Here is a 22,630-nt window from a genome sequence, read left to right as displayed (position 1 = left end):
GCAGGGGGGATCATCGGGGCTGACCGTCACTCCATATATGCACAGGTCTAGGGTCAGACAAAGGGAGGCTGACCCCATACATCCTGCAAACGAACTGTTTAAACTTTTACCTTTAGGTTGTCACTACAGAGCATCATCTACAAAAACCAGCCACCACAGAGACAGCTTCTTCTCCCGACCTGCTAAATGATGTACATCTAATGAACATCTCACAGCCCGAGTAGTGAGCAGATCATGTAATGCTCATCAGATCTGTCTTGAAAAGTGGACCTAAAGGTGGCTTTGTGGTTATTGTGGACCTATCGTCTGAAAAGGCTCATCAGTTGCAGGTAAGGTAATACTCACTCAATACCTTACCACTAGTAGCACATACTGTCCCCAGGTGACCATTGCAAAAAAGATTTTCACATTATTGGTATGCAATGAAAATATGCATAACCTTCTAAAATTAACATTGATATAGATAACTTTGAGCTCCTGACAATAACTTTATTAATGACTAATTGTTCTGAATTCTACCTGCTAAGATCTGTTGTCCACAATCCGTTTGAGAGAAGATATTTTAAAAGAAAAGGAGTCAACTCCCCAATCAACCCTATTTTTGAAGTCAGTAAATTCAAGGCTTGTAATTACATTTTTCATTTCAATTGTATTTATATAGCGCCAATTCACAATACATGTCAGCTCAAGGCAGAGACAAGTCAAATTCAATCAAATCATCGAGACAGATTGGTCAAAAAGTTTCCTGAGGAAACCTAGCAGATTGCATCGAGTCTTGACAAGCAGCATTAACTCCTCCTGAAAGAGCGTAGAGCCAAAGTGGACAGTCGACTGCATTGTCAATGGCTTTGCAGCAATCCCTCATACTGAGCATGCATGTAGTGACTGTGTATGGTTGTAACAGGGAGATGACAGGAAGATGACACAGGCCCGACTAGCTGAATGCAGTCATGATATGATAATATTGTTTTTTTCCAAATATCTTTTAAAACTTGAATGAATCTAACTTTACTCCCAGTGGCTATGAAACTTAAGAAGGCAATGACACACATGGTTGACCAGTCTTAACAGGAACACAGAATATCACTTTGCAGCTAAATGACAGATTTAAGTTTGTGATAAAAAGTGATTGGCATGCATAATCTATGATAATTGTTTGCTCATAATAGATTGCTTTTGTTGGCTTTTGGGCCAGATACAGAAGTCATCGGGTATTGGTAGGATATTTTGCCTTCTTGAATAATTTTCTTAAAGAGGATCTGAGGATAGCAACCATTTAAGATGACATATCAACATAAGTACCAAGTGAGCTGGTGGATTGCATGTTGGATTGCAAGAGCACCAATTTTGTTGCCATTCAAACTGGTGAGAGGACTGACATTTTCGTCTGCCATCAACTGGTGCTTATGCTGTAGTACATTCACAACAAGTGCAAGCACTGAGGGTTCTTTTTTTAAGGTCATTAACATCCAGAACACATCTCAAAACACTGTCGCCCCAGTGCTCATAGAAAGGCTGAACACCATCCTACCAAACAGACAGATAGCCAGGCTTATATAGGGTTACTATAATGAGAGGTTCCAGAGGCAGCACGCAGCGCAGAATCATGGATGAGTAAGAATCCACTCAGGAGGTTCACTAATAAACACACATGTTCCCAGGCTTGGTGGATTTTTCTCCAGCTCATCAAAGCTGACACACAGGTGATTGTACATAGATTGCCTACAGCCTTGTCAAGACAGAGGAAGTAGGAGTAAAGAAATTACCTTCTAAATTGTTTTTGCATTGTTATATATTATGTTCTGTCAAAAGTCTGAATTTTTAATAATGTTTAGATGAGGCAGTGATTAAGATTCATGTTTATTCAACATTATCACATCTAAATATGATTAAGATGGACTTATTATTCAGTGAGCAGGAGAAAAACAAACAAGTGTGGTCTTCGATAAAGTTTTTCTCCAGGGTGTTACAGATAAGGCTTGTATAAAGACTAGTTTGTTTAAACAAACACACATCAAAGCTTGTCTTATTGTAGTATTTGAGCATCATGGTACTCATTGCATTTCATATTTTTTTCCTTTTTAAAAGTTAAGTATGAAACAGTAAAGTTAATAGATAATAAAGATAAATTCATGCCGAGGTTTGCCTTGCAGATGAAGAGAGAATTTTCTCTTTAAATGAAGTACTTGCTTTTGCACATATTCATGTTTTGCTTCAGCTTGTTAAGTGTACTGGGTACAAGGCTATGCTAGATTTTAAATTAAATATCTGTTAGGCTGAATGTTAATATAATAATAAATCAGCCAGTTCAAATATCTTAATTTTGTTGCCACTTCTTTAAATCCATATATTACCTAACATAATGATGTAGGCCTACTATGAGCTTTACTGGTGCAAATTACTATTAGTGGTACAATAAATCATGAATTGCTCCAGAATAACTAATGTGTTATTCTGGAGCAATTCATGGAGCAACTAACTTTTTTGTTGTTCCGCATCTGGTACGTATGCCATGAAAAAAAACTAACCTGAAGGTTTGAAGAACCCTTGCATGACCTTTTAGAATAAGTTGGGAATTTTAAAACCCAATAGTGCTTTGTTTGATATATATGCAAAATTTTTTACTGGATATTGTTTTAGAATTACTATTTCAAATTCAGTGGACACAGAAGTGGAAAGGTAAAATAAAAAGAAAGGAAGAGAGAAAGATGAGGCAAATTATTAAAAGGGAGAAAAGGTGACAAAAATAGAGCAGAGGAAAAAGAGGGGGCAAGAACACATCCTCAGAGTCTGCTTCTACACCTGGAGAAAGAGATATAAAAAGAACAGCAAAACCAACCAAAAAGGTATCACAGAAACAACCAACACCTTTGGTAACGTCACTGAAAAATATGCAGCATTGTTTAATACAAGATTTATTTACTGACAGCCAAAGGCAATTATATACTGCAAAAAGGGTACTGAAAGTAACATTTTCTTGAGAAATTTAGTCTATTAGCCCTTGATCTTAGCAGTTAAATAAGATTGTCTGCCAATGGAATAAGATTTTCTACACTTAAAATATGAACAATTCATCTTATTTCAAGTGCAGTATGTCTAATCATCTTATTTTAGGGGTAAAAATACACATGAATAGATGCTGTACACACACTTGCACTCACCACATACATCCTATGCTCCCCGGTCCATGTATCAATACCACAGAGGGGCATTCAGCCCCCAGACCTGGGAGGTAAACCCCCTCAATAGGATGAGGGAGAGCAGATTGCCCGAGCAACAAGCTGAGACCAGTGTAGAGGACCGCCCCAACCTGGGCAACCCCCAGTCCATACCCCAGCCTCAACTCCACACCTCGGTCATTGCCCCGATGAACCCCGAGCCCACTCATCTGGAGGTGCAGTCAACACAATCCGAACAAGCTAGCCAACCAGAGCCCACCGCATTAACCTGAAGGTGCCTACACCAATTGGTCACGCCTCACCCATACGGCACGAAGGCCTCCCAAACAAGACCGTCCGTTCGCATGCCAACCAACCCAACCCTCCCTGCCAGAACCCCACACCCTATTTCTGGGGAGAGCAGAAGCGCCAGCCCCAGCCAATCCATAGGCCCCAACACCCAACCCCCCAGCCCAGACCCTGGCTTGATGGCCCACTCCTCCTCCAGGCTTCTAACTCTGGATGGCAATTGGAGAACAAAAGTGTGAAAAGACCCCAAGCCTGCCTGTGCCTGTTCAAATGTGCTGTTGAATGTTCTTAAGTGCATTTAAAACTGGGAGCGCCATAGAGGGCTGGGTGAGGTGCAGCCTACCTCACATCTGGAAAGCAGCTGGTGCCATTGTGCCCCCGTTATCAGTAAGATTATTGAAAAAGCTGTGTTTCAACAATCAAATTCCTTGACAAGGACCAGCTGCTTTGACGTTATCCAATCAAGTTTCTGTGCTCACCACAGTAGCAAGACAGTTGATGACTCCATTATTTTAGAGCACATGGAAAACTGTGTCAGCCTTTATGGTACAGCACTCGACTGAATTAAATCCTACTGAAAGCACAGAAAGGGGCTGCAGTGGGTAGCGCTGGTGCCTTGCAGCAAGAAGGTCCTAGGTTCAAGTCTGACCATGGGTCTTTATTGCATGTTCTCCCTGTGCATGTGTGGGTTCTCTCTGGGTACTCCGGCTTCCTCTCACAGTCCAAAAACATGACTGTTAGGTTAATTGGCCTCTCTAAATTCTCCTCAGGTGTAGTTGTGTGCGTGGATGGTTGTTTGTCCTGTTTGTCTCTGTGTTGCCCTGCGATAGACTGGCGACCTGTCCAGTGTGTACCCCGCCTCTCGCCCATTGGCAGCTGGAGACAGGTACCAGCACCCCCACGACCCCATGAGGGATAAGTGTGACAGAAAATGGATGGATGGATGGATGGATGGATGAAAGCACACAGACCTTTTCTATTAGCAGGTAACTTTACATCAGAGACCATCAAAATCACATGCAGAGTTCCCTAAGGGTCAACCGTGGACCACCTTCTATTTAATATCTATACAAGCTCCCTTTAGCTCATATAATACAAAAACAACATAAACTGACAATAACTATACAGACGACACAGCTCTACATCACAATGTCACCAGGGCCCCATTTCAGAAAGCTGGGTTAATGGATATTTAGAGTAATTTCTGGGGTAAATTCCTGCATACCCTGGCCTGTTTCAGAAAGCTCAGAAGTCTTTACCCTGAGTCAAATGATAAATTACTCCATGAAACAACCCTGGAACCAAGCAGAGTTGTTTGGCCTGAGTTATTCCTACTTTTTATCTGAGATTTGCACAAGGATGTGTTGGAAAAGGCATGTCCTTTTCTGGAGGAGCCTGTATGCTGCAGTGCAAATACTCTACAGAAATCTCTGACAGGAGCAGCTGATCAGACCATGAACAAATGTTTTATGATTTCTGGATTAATATATTTTCAAGCGTTACTGTTTTTCACCACTGTCAGTGATTCATCTTAATATTCTTAGCCTACTCCATCGCTCTTCTAACACAACCAGGGTACACTCTCGGTTCTGAAAAATGTCTTTGTGCTGCACTTGATTTTTATACCAACAGCATGTTTTTAATAACGTAGGTGATGCAGAAAATCTTTCAGAGGCAACTGTATGTGCCACTTTCAGGAATGTAACTGTTGCACTCAGTTATAGTAGAGTTTAAAGGTGTTCTAAAGTCAGAGAGCTACAAGATTAATTTAAGAATTACACAGAACGAAAATAATAATTAGAAGAAATCAGTGCATGGATGTGCCAGAATTTAAGAGTTGAATTAAAACAAAACTGAAGTAATCATTTTTGGACCAATGGGCGAGTATTAGGGGAGCATTAGTCCAAAAAACATTTCCAGGATTAAAGAACTAATACCCCAACGAGATCTAGATAAACTCATTGATGTGTTTATTTTTAGTCACATTGATTACTGTCAAGTTCTATGTGCTCTTTTAGCTCTTGCCTAACTTGAAATTTAAACAAAGGTACGCTGGGAGAACTCATTATCACCTTACTTGATTTTGTTAACCTCTTGTAGAGTGAGCAGGTTGAAAACCTTGAACAGCAAAAGGTGTGAATTAAACATCAAAACCAAAATTACGACATCCAAGAATATGGAACTGTTACTAAACAATTTGACAAAAAAAATACCTTTAGTAAAGTTGTTAAATTTAAAAAGTTAAACATTTCTCCTCAGCATGTTGGTGTCAAAATAACAAACATTCACACTGTGTGCCATTTTAACTGAAAAGCATGCTATTTTAGTTTTAGCACTGGCAATGAATTACTCATGCAACCAAACATTTTAAATGCCTTTTTAACCATTTAAATAAGACACTTATATTAATAAATCAAATTTACCAAAAGTACATGCTCATGAACATTAAGCTCACCAGTGGTGTCTTTTGCAGAAGCATATAGTTTATTGTCTGTCTTCTCAACTTTACTGAGTGACGCTGCACTGAGCAGTGACCAGCTGAAAGTCATTAGCCTTCTCCTCCTGAGCTTCTAGAGAAAGTAGTAGAATCAGAGGGCTTGATGTGGGGCAGAGCACACTGCAGCCTGGTGGGACACTGAAACTCTTCTTTAATCTCACAATTACTGTTACTAATCTATCAGAGAGCTGCAGTTGAACCTGAGTGCTGCTGCCTGTTTCCTCACTAAGACTAAACAAGGAGAACACATCACTCCAATTCTAAAGTCCTTCCACTGGCTTCCTGTATCATAAAGAATATAATTTAAAATTATTCTGTTAGTCTACAAATATTGAATGGCTTAGCACCAAAATACATCACAGACTTGTTGTCAACCATCCAGACTATTCAGGTTTTCCGGCTCAAGTTTACTCCACATATCCTGAACCAGGCATGGAGAATCCGCATTGAGTTCTTATTAGAGTTGCACCGATACCGATACCAGTATCGGCCGGGGCGCCGATAGTGCGCTAAAATGGTGGTATTGGCGAGTACCAACAAATAGGGCACAGATACCATTTTGATGTTTGTATGTCACTTGAATGCAGCCTTCTCTCTCCCGACACTCACTAGTTCTACTGGATTCACTTTGTATTAGTCTTTTTCCTGCTTTAATAAGGTAGCAGCTTGACAAAGCCATGATAGCAATTATTTTACATCCAAGTAGTATGCAGTTCTTCATATATACACACACACATCAATTTCAAAGTAATGGTATCGGTATGGAATCGGTATCGGCCGATACTGCACAGCCAGGTATCGGGTATCGGTATCGGGGCCAAAAAATGGCATCGGTGCAACACTAGTTCTTATGCTCCTCTTATCTGAAACAAACTCCCAGAAGACTGTAAAATTGCTGTGACCTCGAGTTCCTTTAAATCAAGGTTAAAAATATTTTTTTTTAGAGTTGCCTTCAAATGCTAATGTTCAATTTAAACTGTCGTAGTTCACTGATGATTAGATTGTTTGTAGTCCAATTTATCTTGACCTACTGCTACTATTCCACTGCTATTTACTTTCCTCTGTATGTTTTCTTTTCTGATGCTGGACACAGGTACCTGAAGGACATATGAGTTAAAGGCTGTCCAAAATTGGCTCAGCAATCTGAAGCTTCTTTCCTACCCACAATAGAGTTCTTACTGTTAACCTCGTGAAAGATGCAAGGAACAGGAGCTAGGCAATATAATTAGAACACTTAGGATGCAGCCAGAGTCCTGTTGACTCCTAATTTGTGCTCCAGTGGGTGATGGGAGTCAAACTGGAAGTACTAGTATGTGTGGGCGGGTTTGCTGTACACGGAACTTTCTAGCCAGTTGGTTGGTTATAACTTGGTTGTTAGGCTGATGGTCCTTTTTTGCATTCAAGTGATGTTAAACTTGCTGATCCACTATGCAAAGATACTGCTTATAAGGTTGAGTTTAGCTTTACCCACTCAGATTTTAGAAGCCTCTTTCAACAAAGAAGAACCTGTCCAGAGGACCTACTCAACCGTTTGTATGCTTCTGAAGTATGATTTTATGATGAGAGAAGACAGGGTTGAGCCATTTAGTCATGACAAGATTAATGCTTGCATGAGTCAATGTGAAGCTTTCAAACCTAGCAACACTTTACAAAGTGGTGGTAGTTTCATGGTTAGTTTCACTGTCAGTGGTACTGGTGCTATGTATGATACATATTAAATCCTGGAATTTAAGCTATGCCAGCTCCAATTTTTTTAACTTTATACTAAAACAACTAGTCTGCAAACACTTTTAGAACACTGGTTTTGAAATGGATAACACAGGCTAATTAGCTAAAGATCATGCTACATGTGCCAGGAAACCAACCAGCTTGAAATAAGTCGATCAATTTTGGTAAGTGGATGGGTTCTGAGATATCTAACAGGATCATCTTAAGACTTTTGAAGGCAACAAAAAGTGTAGCTTCTTTGGTACTTCCTAGGTGGCTGTTTATTCAAACCTATTTTTGGGAATTTGTGTATGTTTTTGGTCATGCAAATATAATTATGACTATGTAGGAGTTAAATTCAAACCTGTGAACCCAATTCTTGTTTTAAAAAGTTATATAAATATTGTATTTTTTTGTAATTCTTGAGAATTGAATGCTCCAAATTCATCACTGAAAGCCCCCAATTGTTATCACATGACATCACTATGCTGATGATTAGATTCTGACATGGTCTACATCCTAACAGCCACCTAGATACCACTCTACCTTCTGTGTCTTGAAATCTTACCTTATACAACCACTTTCCCGTCAGTGTATATGTTTAGATCCTGGGTGGTCTATTGACCATAATTTATTTTGTGCTAATAAATGTCAACCACGCAAGGACTAGTTAGCATTGCTCGCCCCCCTCACTTCCCCAGTGCTGGGATTCTGACACATAACAAACAGCTGCACCATGGGGGATGCAGCAAACTGATACATCATGGGAGCAATAGTCTGCTCGCTCCCAGTGCTTCTCTATATTCTGCTTTCATCCACTCTTCAGACACCTTGCTTCTCCATCGTTCACGCAATTCTCATAATTTGTATTTGTCTGTGTTTGCGGCACGCCTTTGAAGGCCCTGATGTGTCTCGGCTGCAAAACAATAAAAAGCATCAGCAACGAGTGTTAAGCAACCAGAAAGGTTCAAAGAAAACATCAGTTATACCTAATTTGCTAGACTGTTTGTGAGTGCCACAAGGTAACGCGCCATTCCGCCACTGAAAGAGTGCTGCTGTCCAATTACCTGGATGAAGAAGAATGCATTGGCATTTCAACAGGTAACACTTGCATGAGAGCAACAATTAAAAATGAAAAGAAGCAAAGTCCTGTTTTATGCTGTCTAGTTTTATTTTCAGCCATGAACAAAATGCACGGTGTCCTAAAAACCTGCTTATGTATGGGTCTCTACACATAAAGTGCTGTCTCACTTTCTGTGAAACAGACAGAATTAGGCCAAAAAAATGCCCCAGGAAGTCTGATTAAACACTCTAATATTAGCAAAAACAGTAAAAACAATGAGGTTAATAGATATTTAGCGTTCCAGCTTAATTACCAGCCTGCAGCGTTCTGGGACTGCCATTGTACAAAGAGCGGATTTGCAGTGTATTGCTTCGAAAGGCCTCCGGCTCCATTAGGTTAATCTCTTCTACTCCAGTTGAAGACAACACGCATTTAATCAGATGTTAAAGTTTCACCCCTCTGAATAAAACCCAAATGAAAGTAGTCATCATGTGAAATTGTTTTGTGAAGTGAAAGGCTGAAAATCTAAAAAACACAGGAGTAGCCTATTGCAGCGGCAGGGTGCCACCACTTTTTACAATCAGTGGCGGAATCACACACCAAAAGTCTAGCGAAATCGCCGCAAGTCGCTCCTGAAATGTTTATTGTTTTGAGATGTGTGATTGCTCGACTGTAAATCACGTTGTTCATGACTTGAATAAAAACAAACCAAAATTTAAAAAAAAGTAATTTTGCTCACCAGAAAGTCAGTCCAATTGCCAGAAGTCTGTTCCAGCCGGAAGTTGGGACCTACTTCCCGAAGTGGTATTACATCCACTGACCTTAGGTTTACGTTTCTCATGCACCAATGTTAGGGTTGGCTCTCAGGGGAAGGAATACACTGCAGGTATTACATTAGGTTTAGGTATTAAATTCATTGAACTTAGGTTTAGGTTTCCTTACCTTTCTCTTGGTCTCCACATATAATATCCAAAGCTTCCTATGTGTACTTCTGTCATTGATTGTTAAAATGGCGCTGCCCTGTGCCTGCAGTAGGGTGCCTCTTGAAAAGCAAGGAAAATCTGGAGTTCTAAACAAATTCTATATATGTACTGTTTTACAGTAGAGCCGCATTCACCCAGTCAGACTTACTCATTGGTGCACAGATCAGTGGGAGGGTAGGAAACTGAGATCAAACCTACAACATTCTGATAGCAAAACAAGTACCTTTCCCATTGAGCCACCGCCTCGCCTACATGGTAACGTCTGTTCCATTAAAATTTAACTTACTTGTCAACTTTTTTCATGTTACAATACAAACTTCAAATATATTTGATTGAGATTTGATGTAGTAACAAAAACACAAAGTAGTGCCCAGTTTGAAAAAAAAAGATAAAAGAATGATACATAGTTTTCAAAGGTTTTCACACCTATTTATTCTGATAACCCTAAATATAGTGCAGTGCAATTAATCGCCTTCAGACGTTACCCAATAAGCAAAGCAAATCTTTGTATTACTGTTGTGCAAATGCCTTAGAAGTTTTTTTTAGCAGACATTAGTGAACAAACAGCATCATAAAGAACAAGGAACACACCAGACAGGTTAGGGATAAAACTCTGGAGAATTTTAAAGCAGGATGGTTTTATAAAAACCATTTGAAGGAAAGCCTACACATGCATGGCCATCCACCTTGTTCAATTTCTGGAGGAGTTGCACATATACGCAGCTCAGGTGGGATAGTCTGTTGACAGGTCAGCTAATATTTGTGCACTCACAAATCTGGTCTTCATGGAAGGGTTGCAAGAAAAAAAAAACTTTGCTGAAAGAAAGCCAATACGATTGCCACAAGTCATGATGAGGATAAAAAGGTGCTCTGGTCAAACAAGAACAAAACAGAACGTTTTGCCCTCTAGACAAAATTGGGTGACACAGAAGAATGTACCTCACAATAAAACATGGTGGTTGGGCAGTGTTTTTTTTAAGCAGGTGGAGAGAAACTGGTCAGATTTGAACGGTATTTAGATGGTGCTAAATACAAGGCATTTCTGGGCAATAAAATGTTTAAGGCTGCAACAAACTATAAAAATAGGGTTATGGTTCACTGTCAAACAGGACAGAAACCCTAAAAACACAGCCTGAGCTACAATCTCATGGTTTTGAGCAGCATATTTATGTGTCAGATTGATCGAATCCAGGTCCAGGCCTAAATCCAATTGAGAATCTCCGGCAGGTCTTAAAGATTGATGTTGATAATGAAAAGCTGGTGGACAAACACCCAAAATGAGTTGAAACTGTTATTACAACAAAAACGATGTTTCACCAAGTATTGACTTAGGATGGATGATAAAAAGGTGACCACACTTTTCAGATTTTTTTTGTATTATTTTCCTTCTACTTCACAAATATATGTTAGTTAGTTTATATAAAATCACACTGTTTGTGCTTCCAGCCAGGACAGTCTGGAGAAATACCAAAACCATTCCAATTTGATTTGGTTTAGTTCATTTTCACAATGCAATGTGAAAGAGGACCAAATTACTTGGATGATGCCATGCAGTTAAAAGAGCTGCATGCATGGGATGTCTAGCCTTGTCAGCCAGACTGACCTACGGTGTATGCACTGCTTATCAATCTGGTAAGGAGCTGATAGTCCCATCTTTGAAATCGAGCTCTAACAGGTTAGAACCGATCAAATAACTATGGATGTGACGCAAAAAAAAAAAAAAAAACAGCCAGTAAAACATGTCATGCCATAGAGGAAACTCTCCAGAGAACGATTTTTGCCCCCATTGTCTAAAAAAATGTAAATGTAATATAAATGTTGTACTCACATGTGCTCTCTTAATTTTACAAGGCACCAAGCAACAAAATTATCCGTTTGTGTCTTGACTGTTATGGTTACAGAAAAGCCCTGTTGCATTGTGGGTAACTCTGCGGGTGAGAGTGACGCATCGTAAAGTCCCGCCTCCCGCGCTGTGATTGGTTCGGTCTGTTTTAGGCTGGAGCATATGGAGCATTACCAGACTGACTCTTGCCCCATGTAAGTCAGTCTGGCTGGCCATGCCATTAAATGTGTTGTTGTCGGACTTGAACTAAATCCCCTCCTCAACTAGCTAGGGTTCCAAAGAGCTCTGAACTCTGCGTATTACCCTGAATAGAGTTCCTGTGAGACCTTTTTAGCTAGATAAGTAGGAGACGTCCGATCTACTAACCACCTCCCTCCTAGGGCCCCACCCTTTTTCAGTAGACAATAGGGTGTTTTCACTGACGTCACTGGCCAACTTCCGGTCCGCCATATTGGGTGGCACACTTCCTTATCTCTAGTTGTCTTACACGTATTATAGTATCGCGAATGGATAAGTACGCCAGCACGCTAGAGCGACCAGATAAGGACGTATATCTGAGGAAATGTTCCGTGATCGACCATATGGACCCCTATGCCCTCCACGGTGCCTTGTTTAGCCGTAATCCAGATGCATTACCTGGTGTTCGGTGAAAACCCTCTGCACACTCTTGAGGAAATGAGAGCTTACAAGGGTCTAGAGGCTCACAACCAGTTCACATCTGGTTATGTACATCAAGGAAATCGCCATCATACGTGGACGGGTGAGTTTTAATAAGATGGTAAAAATGTAAACAATCCGACGCAAATGTGTCGCATGCTTCTGCGGTGGCTGGCGGCCGGCGGCGGGCGGTGCGCGAAGGCGCTTGGCTGCAAGGCCGATCGACGCCGCTCGCGGCTTTAATTATTTAAGCAGAACAATGACCAGTGCAAAATTAAGTTGTATTTACCGTATTGGCGCCGGTAGGAGCTGCAGATCATAAAGCCAGCAAACAGTGGGAACACAGTAACTCGTTCAAAGGTAAGCTGCGATCAGACGGGCTCTGGCCCATGCTAGTTTAGTAGCTGCTAACCGTTAGCGCTAACAACCACTCGCGCATGTAATGTACTTTTAACTTGCTGCTATGTGTTTCAAACGTTTAGAACACACTCTCATTGACATCGGGATACTGTGGAAAGTTATGTTCGGTCGACTTGCAGCCGCTATCCAAGCGAGCCGACGATCTCTTTGTTATCTCTGTAACTCGTTCAAAGGTAAGCTGTGCTCAGACGGGCTCTGGCTCATGCTAACCGTTAGCGCTAACAACCACTCGCGCATGTAATGTACTTTTAACTAGCTGCTATGTGTTTCAAACGTTTAGAAACACACTCTCATTGACATCGGGATACTGTGGAAAGTTATGTTCGGTCGACTTACAACCGCGATCCAAGCGAGCCGACGACTCTTTGTTATCGCTAACAGTTGTTCTCCGTGGTTTGCGCCTCCAGGCAGGAAAGCGGTGGAAAATTAATCTGTTTCTATGTTTTTCCCATGGCGATCATGTGTTGCGCTGTTACAGCCCACAATACAGCAACGGTTTACCATGGTTGAAATCAAGTTAAGGTGAAATTAATCAAATTAAAACACGGCTGAGAGAGGGAGTACAGTATGCGGTAGTAATAGGCAGTAGAGGCGGCGGAGGCAGTCAACATGACAGCCGCGGAAAGTAATAAGTCATAACGCCCAAGCCCTATTATTAATATATTCTTCTTATATGTTTTAAATACTTAACAGTTAATTACCTGTGACAAAGTGAGCACCGCAGACTCTGGCGTATTCCAGCTTAACACCGTCCAAATCGGACCTGGATATCAGCCATAGGTGACGGCGTTGTTCAGACAGCAGTTTTTTTTTTCACACTGATTCACTATTACGGCTGGTAGGCGATAGAAAGAGCGTTGATCTCCACCTCCACAGGCCGTGCAACCAACCATTAAACACGTTTTCCCCATTGTTCACTTCCAATACTGCCTAAGGCGTCATACAATGCAGGTCAACGGTGCGAAACGACTGCCACCCAATATGGCGGACGCGCTGAGTAGTCACGTGAGCGTGACGTCAGCTGAAAACCCTCCATTTGGGCAACCTAGTAGCTTGAGGTCACTTATTTCCTGTCCACCCCCTTTAGTTAATGTTGGTTCCTACTCTTATACAACGTCACTTGTCTTTGGATTGGATACGTTTTAGTGACTCATGAGTCCCAAAAGTGTTGCTTATTAAGTTTGACTACATGCAACCTTTAAAGACCTCCTAAATAGTTTTAGAACCATGCACCATGTATGTTTCATTTTTATTTTCTGTATGTAATGATTCATAATGTCCGTTCATGCTTTATAATAAACAGAGTGTTTGCGGAACGTCTCCTCGTGTTTCTTTCTGCATGTTATACATATACACACATATAGTTTCCATCTTAAATTAAGAGTCTCCTTATGTTGTCAAAAATGTTCATTAAATTATATCAATTTTGTACATCATTAGTTTGAAAGTAACTATAGAGCAGGCATTAAATAACCCCAATGACAAACCGTTGGGGTTATAAAGCACTCGGTGTCACGAAGCTTGCCAGCTTCGTGACACCGAGTGGCAGTCGGCTGGCAAATGTGCCACAAGCTTTTATTGGAAATAATATCAATATAACATGATTTTTTGAAAGTCATTACAGCCACCTTCGTTGCAGGTGCATGCCAGTGAAGGTGCCGTCGGAAGTACCACTACTACTAACACTACTAACTGCCGCTACCGCAAACTGAGCTCGACCCTGCTGGGATTTTGCTTGTGTGATAAAATTTCAATGAGAGAGATAATTTTTCTCCTCATAATTGTTTTATCTTGAAAAAATACTAATAATAATGACATTAAGTATGAAAATGAGACATTTTATGTTGAAAATGGTTTAAATTGAATTTGAAACATATTTATTCTGTATCCCAACTGGTAAATCCAAACAGTCAGGAGTTATCAGACACTAAATTTATGTAACTTTTTCAATTTCCTTTTCCACCCAAAGAATATGCTTTTGTTTTTGATGCAATCCACACTTGTGCTTTGAAACTTCTGTCATTTCTACCTCAAAGTCAGGAACACTCTGCTCCCTCCTTTGATCCAAGTACCATTTATATATATATATTGATTATGACTGTCCTTTTATTCATAAAAACAAAAAAAACAAAACCATAACACATATTATTTTAAGAGATGTTGTCCTTTCACCATCTTGTGTATTTTTCAGCTTCGGCATCTTTTGAAAAAAAAAAAAAAAAAAAAGTGAATAAATAATAAGGTAAGAGAGACTTCCATGGAAATTATTCATAACACTATCCAGTTAAAACATTTCTGAAAATCTATCTATCTATCTATCTATCTATCTATCTATCTATCTCTCTCTCTCTCTCTCTGTCTCTCTCTCTCTCTCTCTCTCTCTCTCTCTCTCTCTCTCTCTCTCTCTCCTCTCTCTCTCTCTTATCTCTATATATATATATATATATATATATATATATATATATATATATATATATATATATATATATATATATATATATATATAGATAGATAGATAGATAGATAGATATAGATATATATCTATATCTATATATCTATCTATATATATGTGTGTGTGTGTGTGTGTATAAATTGTTCAATGATAATTCAATACCACACACATGGATCATGGAATTCCTGAAGCTGTACAAAGTCAACAGCACTCTGAGAGCCTTCATTGCAAACTCTGTGAGGCTGTGGAAAACCACCCTTGAGGCCAACTTCAAGCTAATTGCACAAATCTCCATCAAATATGGAATATGCCAAGGAGATGCTCTGTCCCATCTGCTGTTCTGCATAGGCTTGAACCCCCTCAGCCAAATAATCAACAAGTCTGGCTATGGATACTGACTCAGAAATGAGACCTCTATCTGTACCTCCTGTACATGGATGACATAAAGCTGTACGCTAAGAGTGAACGAGTCATTGACTCGCTGATCCACACCACCAGGATCTACAGCAGGGAGATAGGACTGTCATTCGGCCTGGAGAAATGTGGCCGGGTGGTGACAAATCAGAATCACAATCACTTTAATAATCCCAGAGGGAAATTGCTGTTTCGGTACCATCACCAAAGAGAGGGGAAGGTAATCCACACAGAGGGGATTGCACTCCTAGAGGGAAAATAGCAGATGTTGAAGAGAGCTATAAGTACCTTGGAATATCACAAGAAAATGGCAAACACAAAGAGGCCACAAGGAAACAGCAACAACCAAATACCTGCAACACGTAAGGCAAGTTCCCAAGTCAGCGCAATGGCAAGACCAAGATCCAGACAATCAACTGCTATGCCTTGTCAGTAATCAGATAACCTGCAGGAATAATAAGTATCCAGTATCCACAGGCTATACAAAGTGCAAATAAGGAGGCAGAGGACTAGTGAGCATCAGAACCATAATTGAAGATGAAACATCCAAGCTCCAGAAATATAACAGGAAGATGGCCCCAAGGGATGAAGCGCTCAGTGAATGTCTCAGACAATGGAAGCTGGAAGATAAGCAACTTTTTTTTCTCGTAGGAAGAAAAAACCCTGCTTGTGATGTACCACCAACAGATAGCTGAAGTGGCTGATATGACCAAATCCTACCAATGGTCAGAGATGGCTGGACTGAAGGACGGCACTGAAGCACTGATCATGGCAGCACTGGAGCAGGCCTTGAGCACCAGAGCAGTAAAGGCCCAGCTCTACCATACCAGGCAAGATCCCAGGTGCAGGCTATGCAAAGAGGCCCCAGAAACCATCCAGCATCTCACAGCAGGGTGTAAGATACAAGCAGGGTAGGAAACTTAAAGCCATAACAGTTTTTGTTATTAACAATAACAACCTGCAGAAAGAAAATAACTTTTTTTTTTACATATATTACTAAAAAAAGGAATTTAAATTGAATGTAAAAAAAAAGTACTGATTCAAGAAGGATTCTTAAATGATTTAAAAATATGTATGATTTTCCATCAATTTTACATAGTCACAATTCTTTGTGTTGGTTTATTCCTGAAAATCCAACTAAAATACATTGAATTCGGTTGCTGTCACATAAAACAAATATTAAATAAATTAAATTGGTACAAAGTGTTTTGTAAGACGCTTCCTGCTGCAAATGTTCCATTCAGCTTTACTAAAACAAACCTTCCTTGTAGAGCGGCACCTGAGCAGTCTACCGCAGCATGTTCGAGCACATTATCTTGTATATCATTCTGAAGCAAGGCTCCGGAAGCACCATGAATGATTAAAATTCCCTCAAAGGTGCCCGTACAATGAAGAAACTGTGCCAAAGTTTTGGCTTGCACTGGCAGGGGCAGTTAGGGGTAAATAAGGATGCAGTACCCCTAAGACTTTTTGGATATTTGACCATCTGTAGTGAGCTACCCAGATGGGCGTCCTTTCCCTGGAGGAAAATGTAGTAGCGCTTGTAAATTACTACCGCAAATGAGTAAACAACCAGCCGAAATGGCTCTCTATGAAGGAAGTGTAATGCATTTTTGTATGCTGTGCCGTTAAAAGGAGTATAGTCGAGAAAAAAAAAGAAATGAACACAATAACATACTCAATGTGAAGAATCCTTTACAGGTTTCTGTGTGAGAACAAAAGGAGATCCCATGATGAGTGGCCTATTAGTTAACAAAACATGATGGATGATGCTCTCCATGCAAGAAAGAATGTGGAGTGGGTTCTGGTGATCTGTGCGGCTCATAAAGTGCCCCTAAAGCGCCATTATGGTGGACATTAATGTGTCCTTTTTGTTGGCTGTACTTCCTGAAAATGAAAACCCCTAGATTAACACGCCCCAACATGGATTTTCATTCCATTCTACTCAAACAAGAGCGATTTACCCACATTTTATTGTGCTTTAACACTGTGGCAGTACTTAAAAAGCAGCTTCTCAAGAAGCAGAATCTTTGGAATGTTAGACTTGCCTCCAAACTGTTGAAAACCCTGTATTATCTTTAACTTTAGAGAAGGAGATTAGGTTTAGACTACCCTGTAATTAAAAAGTATCAAAAAGAGGATCTGCAAAAATACAGCTACAAGCACAGTTTCTAGTTGAACGTTAAACACAGCTACTATGTTTCCATTATTCATTAGCAATTAGAGCCACCAGAACTTAAAGCTGGCTCTGGGCTGATAGGATTGCGGGTGGAAAAATTACCCTGCATTAAGTCTTTAATGAAGGAGTGCTGTTTTTCTTACGGAGCCTTGCATACTTATTCACACCCTTTGAACATTTCCACCTTTTTGTCCTGTTACAGTCACAAATGATACTTTATTTTTTTATTTTTTTTATTTTTTTTTGGGGTGGGGGGGGGGGGGTAAGTTGATGGAACAACACAAAGTAGCAAATAGTTGTGAAATGAAAGCGAAATAACAATGACACATGTATTTCAAAATCTTTGAAAACTGTCCCCTCTGTGTCAGTGGTGTCAGCATCATCCAGTGCGAAGGTTATTCTTTAGCAGGGTCAGCCAGGCAGATGGGAAGATGGATAGGGCCAAAACAACCCAATTTTTTATATATCTAAAATTTTAGAGGCTGTAAAACACTTTAAACTGATGCAGAGGACAGGATAAGGACAACAACAAAAAAACATTTAGCCAGAGCTACAATGCAATAGTTTGAACCAAAGCACACGCAGGTGCTATAATGGCCTGGTCAAAGTACACACTCAATTTAGATTGAGACTCTTTAGCAAAAAAAAAAAAAAAAAAAAAATGCTGCTTGCAAATTTCTAAAAATTCAGTCTGACTGAGTTTGTGCTATTTTGGAGCAGCAGCTTATAATTAGCTGAGAGGAAGCTGCTGGATATAAACACATTAGGAGGGCTAGCTCTTTCCTGGGATGCCCCGCGGACCAAGTGCAAGTGGTGGGAGACAGAATGACTGTAAGAAAGAGGAAGATCACTGATGGACAATGTCTCCCACCCACATCTGCGGAGCTGCTGGAGTACTCTTTCAATGACATAGTGCTGCTCCTAGATGCTAAAAGGAGCACTTCCACGGGTCCTTCATCCCAGCTGCTGCAAGACTTTTTAATCTATGCTGCTCCCAACAGGGTCATTAAGTATTTAAAAACATGTTAAGGATTGTACAGGTTCTTGATCTGATCAAAAACACTGTCTCTCAGACGCTAATTTCCATTTGCACATGTTTTACTGTAGATACTCTGAGGTGTTTGCTTGTACAACCACACATATTGCATAGTTTTATGACATTGTTTTGTAAATTGGCTGCTGTCTTTTCTCTATTTAGCTTGAAATGTGAATTTTTTTCTTAATATGCAGTATTATCAATAATTACACAACATTTTCTTTTTCTTTTTTGCCTTATCTGATAAGTTTGTTCTCTTTTGTTTTAGAACTTCACCATAAATTAGCTTGTTATCTAGTGTGTAACTCTGTCTATGTGTTTTTGCCACTGCCATGCCCCACTTTCCCCATTGTGGGACAATACAGGTATTTTTTTATCTTACTTTGAACTTTTTAGGTTTTTATTTGCCAAGCATAGTAATTTATTTTCCACTGGCCAGAAACATACTCAAAATTCCAGGTGACCTTTGAATTGCCATATTGTTTTTTTCATAAGATAGCGCAAGTCGTCCTCTCAGACATATTCCCCTAAGTGAGCTACAATGTTTAAGGAGTCAAGGTTGCTAAGAAACAGCCTCAACATCCCAAGGCTGGATGAATTCTTGCTTTTCATCATTACTTCTGAACATTTAAAATTGACAACGTTCTAATAAGTTTCCAAGCGCTTCTCTGCTGGAATGGGATTCCCACATTACACATCCTTGCATATCTAATTGTGCTCAACCTCCAGAGTTTTTCACTGTCCTGGGAAGTTGCCGCACTGGTGCACTAAATTTCATCTTTCCGCAACAATGTTTATAGTGGAATATCATTCTCTTTTGTTGGATGAATAATTTTGTCCACAAAAATTCCCCAGCATTTTGAAGATTGTTGCATTCAGGCCCCTTTGTGTCAGGTTTTCAATGTGCCAACATCTATAATCAATAAACATGGGGCGGTACTACAGCGCCAGAAACTGAAAAGTGATAAAAGATTTCCTCCATGGTGATATAAGAAGAAAGGAAGGCTGTTCATAAATCTATGTAAATTATCCGTTGGGCAATCTTTTCTACTCTACAAAGGAGGAAAAGAAAATAGATCTAAAATTCAACCATCCAACCACGAGGTAGCATGCTCTGCTGCTGTGTGCTCCTCCGGTGCCCAACAATTCTAGCTATAATTTCCTGTATCTGACTGTGGCTTTCTAGATTTAGTTGTCATTTACAGCCATAGAATGAAATCCCTGCCCTCAAAACAAGATGTTTAAGGTCAAAGCTGTGGTTGTTTTTGGATCCTCAACACTTTGCACCATCCAGAGATTATTGTTTCCCACTCAGACAAACTAAAGAAAAAAGTTGCAAAAAGCAGTAAACGAGAAAAAAAAAATGCTTTAGACTTGCATGTGAGAAAATTGTGATGATGTTAGCAGTTAACCATAAACCCGACTTAGTACTCAGAAGTGTTAGTGGTCAGGACGACATTTTTGACTTCAGTGAAGTGCCAAAACCTTGGTTTTTGTATCAGCGGTAACTGGATTATTCATGAAAGACTCACTCATGTGTCTCTCTTCGTAAAGTATTCAAATTCTATTCCTTTTTATTTTTGAGAGAATTTATTTATTGAGATAATTACTAATAATTTATTAAAGCTTATAAAAAATAAGTACTATGAATGTGAGCCTACATTGTCTAGAATGTAGACTAGAGAAATTATTATATGAATAAAAAATTAAGTGCCAAAGGTTATTGATTTTTTTATTTAGCAAATTATTCTTTAAAATATAATTTTCTTAAATAATGTTTTAATTTATCTTTGAGTTGTATTCTTGGGTTGAACACACCACAATTGTTCTAAATTAGTTAAGCTAATTAACTTCACTTCAAATTCTTCAGGCTGGACTTTGGGTCACTAAATTAAAGATCTTCATTGATCTCTAAAATCATTGAATAATTTGTATGATGATTAATTTCTGTCATTTTCCTTTGTGTGTGTACATACAGTAGTTCCTTAGTTTCCTTGATCTTAAAGCAGCACTATCTAAGTTTTGACACAAGTATTAGCTTAATTTGAGATATATTAAATGATTTTTCAGCTCAGTATATATATTAACACCAGAGGTATATATATTAACACCAGAGCTATCCTTACATCCATCTACTTTTTTCATCCTCGAGTCAAGGTTTGTCACCGCCATGGTTATTACTTTAAATATATATATATATATATATATATATATATATATATATAGTTTACAAACCTGCATGTCAGCTCTCCTTATATTTGAAGAGAAGTTGTCACTCATTTATTCCATATGTGTGCACAGTTTGCGGTTAGAGAATGCTAGAGCTCAAATCCCTCTTTTACCTTTTGTCCTAATATCAAAGCTAAATTGGGCTGGTATTTACAAGACGATACCGGAGGGTTTCCCTGATTAACATCGAATGGACAAAAGTGTTTTAATTGCACAACCAAGGTTTCTGTGTCTGATTTTGCAAATCAAGTCATTAACCTATAAAGGTCTTGAAGAGAGATCTTACAAATGTTCAATAAACTACATTTAATTGTATTATTGTTTGAGGTCAGCTGGAGTAGTATTCATTTTTATGTGATTTTCCTTATTTGCACAATTTAGATTGTTGTTAATCTATTTGACTTTTGGCTGTGGTAAGACAATTTCTCAATTAGGTAATGAATGGGTAATTTGTAATGTATTATACCACCGATTCCACTTCTGGACTGGACCCTGGGGTGTTGTGGATTGGACCGGAATAGTCATATTTGCAAAACTGGGAAAACCATGTAACTGAGCATAATACTGAAAACATTTTGTCCAATAGAGTGCCTTACGACTACTATAAAATAAAGTGACTTAAATATATCATGTAATTCATTAGCTACACATTTATATATGACTCTAAAAGAACATTTACATTTATAAAAAAGACACATTATTGGGAAATAAGACAATTTTTCAAATACATATAAATAGATATTGATAAATACAATTACAGATAAATCTGTCAGAAGTAATAGCAGAGATGTATCCAGTGCTTTTAAAAAAAGAGTGGAATGAAATGAGATTATAAATGTATATGGCCATAATTTCAATCAACTTTGCCCTGCTCTTTGAATTCAAATACATCCCACTTCCATTTTTTATTTACCACTGTGAATTGACATTAATGGAAACATCATATTGCAAGTAAACAGATACTACATTTCTATGCCGCCTGCAAGTCTGCTGCTCTTTCTTTTATTTATTTTTTTTGCTGTTTATCTATCAACTCAGTGTCCCTGATGTGTTTCTTTAAAAAACACATCAGATATAAAAAAAACTAACTTTGCCTTCCTTTTAAACAACTTTTAAGTCTCAGTCCCAGAAGAGAAAATGAGAAACATTTATTTTTGGTCTTTTCGGTCATTTGTGATAAGGGATCATGAAGCCAAGTGTTTTTGTGGGTTTGCAATTATACAGTGTTTATGTCCTTCTCATTTATCTAAGAGCTCAAGGACAACTAGAGAGCTCTACGTGACAGATCACTGGTGATCTCCCACTTCAGTTTATTTTTTATACATCTACAGTTGAAACTGTGCAGTTCATTGATAGACAATTCTCGATTTTACCCAGGTGCAGAGCTTAGCACTCAAGACAGTTCCCTTCAGGTTCAGCATTCCTTAAGTGACCGACAAATCCCAGCTGTACTGTCATACGCCATTAGGTGTTCAAAATATAGCCACTCTCACACAATTTTTCTTTTGATATGCTGCTAGAAAGGACCCCGGCAGCTCTCTTGGAGTGGTCACCGGGGTCTCAGTCTACTTTCTTATAAAAAAAATCTTGTCTCAGCCAGACAGTTGGTGAGAGTATTGTGGCTGCTACAGTGTAAACTTGCACACTTTGACTTTAAAAGGTGTTCCATTCAAGAGTGAATGG

At 39.2% G+C, this 22,630-nt stretch overlaps 1 protein-coding gene across 1 annotated transcript in view; it reads right to left on the bottom strand.

The window, feature by feature from the left end:
* LOC118564019 (matrix metalloproteinase-17-like) overlaps positions 1-22,630 on the bottom strand; it is a 193,868-nt gene that overhangs the window by 168,361 nt on the left and 2,877 nt on the right. The gene's annotated exons all lie outside the window — the stretch shown is intronic.

This window comes from Fundulus heteroclitus, chromosome 8 (genome assembly GCF_011125445.2).
Source record: "Fundulus heteroclitus isolate FHET01 chromosome 8, MU-UCD_Fhet_4.1, whole genome shotgun sequence".
In the NCBI taxonomy this organism is placed as follows: domain Eukaryota; kingdom Metazoa; phylum Chordata; class Actinopteri; order Cyprinodontiformes; family Fundulidae; genus Fundulus; species Fundulus heteroclitus.
This window is presented reverse-complemented; position numbering and strand designations above follow the sequence as displayed.